We start from the raw sequence: 9263 nt of genomic DNA, 5'->3' as shown, positions 1-9263 counted from the left end.
CTGTTATAATTATTATGGTTATCTTTATCTTTGTAATTATCATTATTATCACTATTATTACTATCATTATCAATATTACTACTACTGTTACGGTTATTATGGTTATCTTTATCTTTGTAATTATCATTATCATCTTTGTAATTATCATTGTCATTACTATTATTACTATCATTATCAATATTACTACTACTGTTATAATTATTATGGTTATCTTTATCTTTGTAATTATCATTATCATCACTATTATTACTATCATTATCAATATTACCACTACTGTTATGATTATCATGATTATGTTCATCTTTGTAATTAACATTATTATCACTAATATTACTATCATTATCATTATTACTACTTCTGATATAATTATCATGATTATTATCTTTATCATTATAATTATCAATATTATCACTATTTTTACTACCATTATCAATATCACTTCTACTGTCATATTTATGATGAATATTATCTTTATCATTATAATTTCGTTATTATCACTATTATTAGTATCATTGTCAATATCAATACCACTGTTATGATTATTATGAACATCATTTTTATCATTATAATCATCATTGTTATCATTATCATTACTATCATCATCATTATTACTACTACTGTTATAATTGCAATGATTATTATCTTTATCACTATAATTATCATTATCATCACTATTATTACTATCATTATCATTATTACTACTGCCATTATCATTATCATGATTATCATCTTTATCATTATTAATCACTATTATTACTATCATTATCAATATTACTACTACTATTATCATTACCATGCTTTTTATCTTTATCATAATGATTATCACTATTATCACTATTATCACTATCATTAGCAATATTGCTACTACTATTATCACTACTCAGATTATTTTCTTTACCATTATGATTATCATTATTATCACTATTATTACTATCATCATCAATATTACTACTAATATCATCATTACTCTGATTATTATCTTTATCATTATGATTATCATTATTATCACTGTCATTACTATCATTATCAATATCACTACTACTATTATAATTACTAAGCTTATTATCTTTATCATAATGATAATCATTATTATCACTATTATTGCCATCATTATCAATATTACTATCATTATCATTACTATGCTTTTTATCTTTATCGTAATGATTATCACTATTATTACTATCATAAGCAATATTACTACTACAATTATCATTGCTATGATCATTATCTTTATCATTGTGATTATCATTATTATCATTATTATTACTATCATTATCATTCTTACTATTGTTATTATTATCATTATTATGATTATAATCTTTATTAATATAATCATCAATATCATTCGAGTAATTCAGTTTTTATTGCCTGGAAAATGATAAGTTCATACTGAGGATCGGTCACTCCGGATATGTTAAGACATTAGTTAATCACTAATGAATGAAAGGATTGAAAATTCACCTGTGGCGAGCGAGGCTGCATTACTGTCACTTGACTCCAGAGAACTTTGCGCTACTGATTGTAGCGCAGATTTGAAGCTGCTGGAACCCCCAGATAACGATAACATGGCTTATAGCACCACAGCCCCGTCGTCAAAGGGGTTGTGGACAAGTCTTGTATGATACGACTACTGCTAGTATTACTGATGTATATGTATATATATATATATATATATATATATATATATATATATATATATATATATATATATATATATATATCTTTCTTTCTTTTAAATTATTCGCCATTTCCCGCGTTAGCGAGGTAGCATTAAGAACAGAGGACTGGGCCTTTGAGGGAATACCCTCACCTGGCCCAATTCTCTGTTCCTTCTTTTGGAAAATTAAAAAAAAACGAGAGGGGAGGATTTCCAGCCCCCCGCTCCCTCCCCTTTTAGTCGCCTTCTACGACACGCAGGGAATACGTGGGAAGTATTCTTAATCCCCTATCCCCAGGGATATATATATATATATATATATATATATATATATATATATATATATATATATATATATATATATATATATATATATATATATATATATATATATATGTATATATATATATACATATATATATATATATATATATATATATATATATATATATATATATATATATATATATATATATATATATATATATATATATATATATATATATAACAAAATCTTGTCTGTGAGAATGTGTTACACTTAGTTAACGATGTCTGGTGGACGGGTTACAAAAACTATGGAAAGGTCTTGAGTTAGAAAGGCGACCCCGCCTGACGAGTTCAAGTGGTCGGGCCGACGGCAGAACTCGGGATCGTTGACGCTGCAGGCAGCTCCGTGCATTGCCTGACGGGATGAAACAATTATATTGTTTGTCTTATCATCTTCCCTCATTTGCATGCTTACCTCATCGATTTCATAATTCATATCATAATCTGCTGTCGTTCACTGCACGGCTGATCTGTCTACAGCCCAGATCTTAATCAAGTTTTCAAATTTATAAGATTATTAATGGTTCAGTTTTTTTTAAAGAATGTGTTAGGCCATTCATTATCATATTTATCGCACATGACAAGCCAACTTGTTCATCAAAGCCGTGAAATGATTTAATCGAGAAAATGATATATATATATATATATATATATATATATATATATATATATATATATATATATATATATATATATATATATATATATATATATATATATATATATCGGAGAGAAAGAATACTTCCCATGTATTCCCTGCGTGTAGTAGAAGGTGACTGAAAAGAGTGTGAGCGGTTGCCTGGAAATCCTCCCCTCCTGTTCTACTTTTCCAAGAGAAGAAAAAGAAAAAGCGCCCAAGTAAGAATTTTTCCTTCTAAGGCTCAGTTATCTGCTTTTGACGCTACCTCGATAAAGCGAAAAATGTCTAATATGTACGGAAGAAATAAATATAGATAAGTTCTAGAATTTATCTCTAGATGATTGTGGTCGAATATCAATAATGGATTTTGAATGTTATCATGTAAGTTACGTTGCATTAGATTTACTAAGCTTAGATTGTATGTGTTACTAGCAAATAAGGTGACAGCTAAGAATCTAGCTAATGATACTGCTTCCTGAAGTAGTCTCACTGAAAATTCTAATTATTTGCTCTCAGAATGAATTGTATCCGTAACAGTGATAGAGTAATTGAGAATTAGCGTAATCAGCAGATCATTTTCAGATATATTGACTAGCTTCATGATCATTCCATAGCATTACTTAAATCCATTTGAGTTTACACTCCATCAGTCCAAAACGTAACCCTGATGTAAACCAACGCACAGACTGACTACATCAAGTAGCCATGAGAAGTTAAACTCGGGTGTTGTAAACCAAAATGTTGAATGAACCATACTGGCTAGCAATGTAGCAATGGTATGGTTGATAATGATGATATCCCCATCCAATCTCTACCGATCACATAGATAAACAAAATTAGCGTTTTAAGTAAAACATGCAAATTATGACTTTAATACAAATACGCTGAATTTTGGAATAATTTCATATCAAAGAGTGTACTGAGGATGTTATGATTTCAAGACATATATATATATATATATATATATATATATATATATATATATATATATATATATATATATATATATATATCTTTCTTTCGTACTATTTGCCATTTCCCGCATTAGCGAGGTAGCGCTATGAACAGAGGACTTGGCCTTAGAGGGAATATCCTCACCTGGCCCCCTTCTCTGTTCCCTCTTTTGGAAAATTAAAAAAAAAAACGAGAGGGGAGGATATCCAGCCACCTGCTCCCTCTCTTTTTAGTCGCCTTCTACGACACGCAGGGAATACATGGGAAGTATTCTTTCTCCCCTATCCCCAGGGATATATATATATATATATATATATATATATATATATATATATATATATATATATATATATATATATATATTATCGTGGTTTACTAACACACTGGAGTAGAAAGACTTTTCTATATGACCAACATCAATTCTTGATAGGTGATCTTGGCAAAGATTCCATTTCAAAGATTATGTGTTTGCAGGGTTAGATTACCCGTAGCAATTATGTTTAGGGTACTTTGGGTTTCACTTTGAGAGAGAACCTTTTTATCATAACTGTATACGGTGATCCAGTCGACTGTTGCTCTCCGTAGTTGGCTTCATAATGCTCACTCTCTAAATGAAGTGAAAATTTCTAATGAAGAAAGTCGCATAAGTATCCTTCTTGTGTGTGTGTGTCTGTGTGCGTGTGTGTCTGTGTGTTTTATTATCATTTGAATATCGGAAAAGAGTTTTTCACTCATGTACATATATATATATATATATATATATATATATATATATATATATATATATATATATATATATATATATATATATATATATATGAACACACACACGTACCCATATATCGACCAAACATGAAGGGAAGGATAAACAACTGGGTCAGATGTAGGCCAGCTAACTCGTTCAGGGTTCGAATCCGTGCTCGAAACACCGCACCACGGAGGCTCGTGTGTGTGTGTGTGTGTGTGTGTTTGTGTGTAAGTTCCAAGACCAGTCTAACGAGTTATCTTTAATCAGCCATTAAATCTACATGTGATGCATGTGATTGATTATCCAGAATGGTGAGTACAAATGGACAAATGGTTGTTTTAATTATCACCTTTGAATTAAGGACACCAAAAATATTTTGAGTTTCGTTGATTCTTAGAATAATGATGAAGAAAAATAAAAAGAGAACATACAGTTAGTGTGGGTATTATGTACGTACCAACATCGCATCAATTAGTTTCAAAACAAGTTTACATGATTAAATTAAGCAATTTTCTCTTGATGATCCACATGATCAATATCTCTTGTGACTGTGCATATAACGACCACCGTCTCCGGCAGGCAATCGGGTGCCAGTAATCCAATAATACAAGGGTCATCTAGTTTTTCTCCCCTGGCCCCGGGCCCCAGTCTTCGCTGGTTGGAGCGGGTTCTGCTTCGGCTGAGCGCCAGAGTAGTTTGCAGGATGCCTCGCCAGAAATATGGTAGGTAATGGTTATGTGTGAAATTGCCCTTATGTAATGGGGGCTTTTTTCTAAAGCATCGTCTTATTGTTCACATCCTACATAAATAAAGCTTTGACGCCTTACTTGTAAGATTTTAATTGTATTCACTCGCACTGTAGGCGGACGGACCTTCTTACTTCGATGTTCATAATATGCGCTTCGACTGTTAAAATTGTGAGTCCTTGAAAAACCACAACGCCAGTGCAGTTTTCCAACAATCTCTATGCGCAACGAATGTTATCATAAAACCGGTGTTTCTCACAAGACATTCAGGCGAGGTTATTAACGTATGAACATTCATATTGTTCACTCACGACAAATTCCAATACTAGCTTAGACTTTTCAGTAGCATCCTGAGTCTGTGTTCGTTAGGTACGGTTGTTTGACTACCCGTTAATTAGAATTCGCTAGGTTAATGGTCGCTGAGAGCGTATCAGGAACTGAAAAAACGTCATCTAAGAGCGCTGCGCAATAACAAACAGCATTCTCTATCATCATAATAATCTAATTCGTCAAATGTACTTCATTGTTACATAGATGGTTTAATGTATGACTAGACTTATATTCGCTGAGCGAAACACAAACGCTAACAGTTTGCTAGCCAGGTTTTACATTCCCGTTGGTTCAGAGCACAAAAGTATTCCCCGGGTCCCTGAGAGTTGAACAAGATGAATATAAAACACACGAATCTTTAACTTTTTCGAAAACCCAAGCTGACAAAAATCAGAACCGAGGAATTAAAATACAACATTCCGATGCAAGACTAGATTTACGGAGCTTTCGCTTATAATCTGACATCAAGATTTAAACGTACAGCATCCAGCACCACTACATGACAGTTGTATAGACAAGATCTTTGAAAATAAACCCTGATATATAAACTCATAATCAGACTGTCAGTTACAGTCTAGGAAGTGAGAAATGAAAGTTGACCCACTCTTATCTAACATGGCTTATTAAACACTATCACAAGATGCTGGCGGGTAAACAGGAAAAGAATTTGGACTGCACACTGGAATAGTCTTTCACTGATTGAGGAACAATTATCGCAAATGCGTTTGAAATAGATGGTACATCTGGCTGCCATATACTTCCTGAGACAATTTCTTTACTGATTTTCTTTATAACACTTTTTTTTTATAAAGAAATCTTATGTACTATCATGACAAATAGCCATATCACTTTCATTGAGGGACCATACTCAATTGATATACATAGTTGTCGTACATATATTTATAACAAAATATTCCATATATGTCAATATCTCTCAGATATCAATTTGCAAACCATTTAACACTCATAATTCTTTCGTATTCAGTCATAACCTGCTGAATCTTACTGATGATTAGCCCGTGCAAATGTTGGCGTACAATTAGAACTAAAATTGATAGTAACGCAAAGTATAAAAAAAAATAATAATTGCATGAACAAATCAGGATTTGGTAGACTTTATATCTAAGAAACGCGTCATACGAAATGCAAAAATTTGAGCTTCGAATGTATTTAATTTTCATAAAGAACAACAGTGTTTAAACCAGAAGATGTTGAACCTATCTAATTGTCATTATTCTTAATCTTGTTTCCAACGATATCTCTCCAAAGTTTAACTTGGCTGTTTCACAAAACAGCAGCGTACACCAGCGTACACCAATGCCTGCTTTTGCCATCGCTTTATCACACTTCCTCGTAGATATATGTGGTGGAGTCTGAGATTTTCTGTCTGCGGCCTGGCGAGACGATGCTTAGCCGGGAAAGGAAAGGCTGTGGCCTGGCGAGCGGGTGGTCAACCGGGGAAGGAAAGGCTGTGACCTCCGCCTCTTCACCAATTTTTTTTTCCTCGTCTCCTTTTGTGAAGATATATGACGCATACTACAAATATCAGAAACAGTCATTGAGATTGATTCATTCATATGAGATACTGCAGGGATAGAATGAGATACAGTAGGGATGAAAGCACTGGAGAGTGCGAACCAGAATAAGGATGGTATAACTATGGAGAGAGAGAGATCGTCCTTGCCTAATTCATAATAGTAAAAAAAAAAGATGGTCTGTACAGTAAAGGATGCTGCAATAGTTTGCAGCCAGCTATAGCGTTGTTCTAATGATGGCAGTAATGGTTGATATTCCTTTGGCAATTGTCAGCCCTGATAAACATAAACGCAATGTTTTGAATGTATACAGGACATTTTGCAGTAAACGAATGAGGCCTGGAGACTCGTTGTAGTGATAATCAAAAGTTTAATCTTGTTTTGTGGTTTTCTATACACCAAGACAGTATCGTTGTCGACATGTTTCTGGGAGAATGTCCTTTAAAACATTCTCGTCAGTGTCATTAAATGAGACAGGTTAAGCGCTGACTGTTCTCATGTAATCAAATAACTTTAATTTCCCAATTTTGGTTTTCATGCCTAGATCAACTTATATCTATCAAATGTGTTTGATTAAAGAAGATCTAAACCAAAACTGGGCAAATGGAGCGACCAATGCAGAAAAATACTGAGACATAGAAACAAAGCGTCTAGCTATTTATACATGCCGTATGCCTCCCGACTTTCCTCAACATGGTCGTCACTTGTTTACCTTACATCTTAAACCTCTTGTGGTCATGTGCGGCGTTAAAAGATTAAGAACATAACCTATATACTTACAGCACCACAAAAAGGTAAAAGTTAACTACAGACTAGGTAAAACATAAACATCTCACATGAAAGGAACGTGCGGTAGAATCTCACAATATACGCATCAAAATATCTGAGCAGCAATGTTTCGCAATCTCAGCGGCGAAGTGCGAGTGCCGGACGTCGCTGTCTGAAGAACAACCTTGTCTTCTCCGTCATATTTGCTTATTAACTTCCTAGTGGCCCGGCAACAAGGGTCATCAGCATCCTCACCTCACGCACTTTTATCCCGCTTTTCACTCTAAGATGCAAATGTAAGCGTCTCAAGCGGTTCCCCTCCGCTAATAACCGGTACTTGTGTAGGCCTTGCTCACACGCGTGACCGATGATTGCCGAATAATGCTGTTGTTGATTTATCCAAAGGTGTGAGGATTCTCTCTCTCTCTCTCTCTCTCTCTCTCTCTCTCTCTCTCTCTCTCTCTCTCTCTCTCTCTCTCTCTCTCTCATTATTTCAAAGTAATAGATGATTATCTGTAGGTTAACATTTACTACCTCATTTAATGATTTTTTTCTAACATTTATGTCCGTTATATATATATATATATATATATATATATATATATATATATATATATATATATATATATATATATATATATATATATATATATAATGAGAGGGGAGGATTTCCAGCCCCCCGCTCCCTCCGCTTTTCGTCGCCTTCTACGACACGCAAGGAATACGTGGGAAGTATTCTTTCTCCCGTCCCCAGTGATAATATATATATATATATATATATATATATATATATATATATATATATATATATATATATATATATATATATATATATATATATATATATCCCTGGGGATAGGGAAGAAAGAATACTTCCCACGTATTCCCTGCGTGTCGTAGAAGGCGACTAAAAGGGAAGGGAGCGGGGGGCTGGGAATCTTCCCCTCTCGTTTTTTTTAAATTTTCCAAAAGAAGGAACAGAGAAGGGGCCAGGTGAGGATATTTCCTCAAAGGCCCAGTCCTCTGTTCTTAACGCTACCTCGCTATCGCGGGAAATGGCGAATAGTATGAAGAAAAAAAAAAAAAAAAAAATATATATATATATATATATATATATATATATATATATATATATATATATATATATATTTGTCGCTGTCTCCCGCGTTTGCGAGGTAGCGCAAGGAAACAGACGAAAGAAATGGCCCAACCCACCCCCATACACATGTATATACATACGTCCACACACGCAACTATACATACCTACACAGCTTTCCATGGTTTACCCCAGACGCTTCACATGCCTTGATTCAATCCACTGACAGCACGTCAACCCCGGTATACCACATCGCTCCAATTCACTCTATTCCTTGCCCTCCTTTCACCCTCCTGCATGTTCAGGCCCCGATCACACAAAATCTTTTTCACTCCATCTTTCCACCTCCAATTTGGTCTCCCTCTTCTCCTCGTTCCCTCAACCTCCGACACATATATCCTCTTGGACAATCTTTCCTCACTCATTCTCTCCATGTGCCCAAACCATTTCAAAACACCCTCT

Source organism: Panulirus ornatus, chromosome 64, assembly GCF_036320965.1.
Source record: "Panulirus ornatus isolate Po-2019 chromosome 64, ASM3632096v1, whole genome shotgun sequence".
NCBI classification, from domain to species: Eukaryota; Metazoa; Arthropoda; class Malacostraca; order Decapoda; family Palinuridae; genus Panulirus; species Panulirus ornatus.
This window is presented reverse-complemented; position numbering follows the sequence as displayed.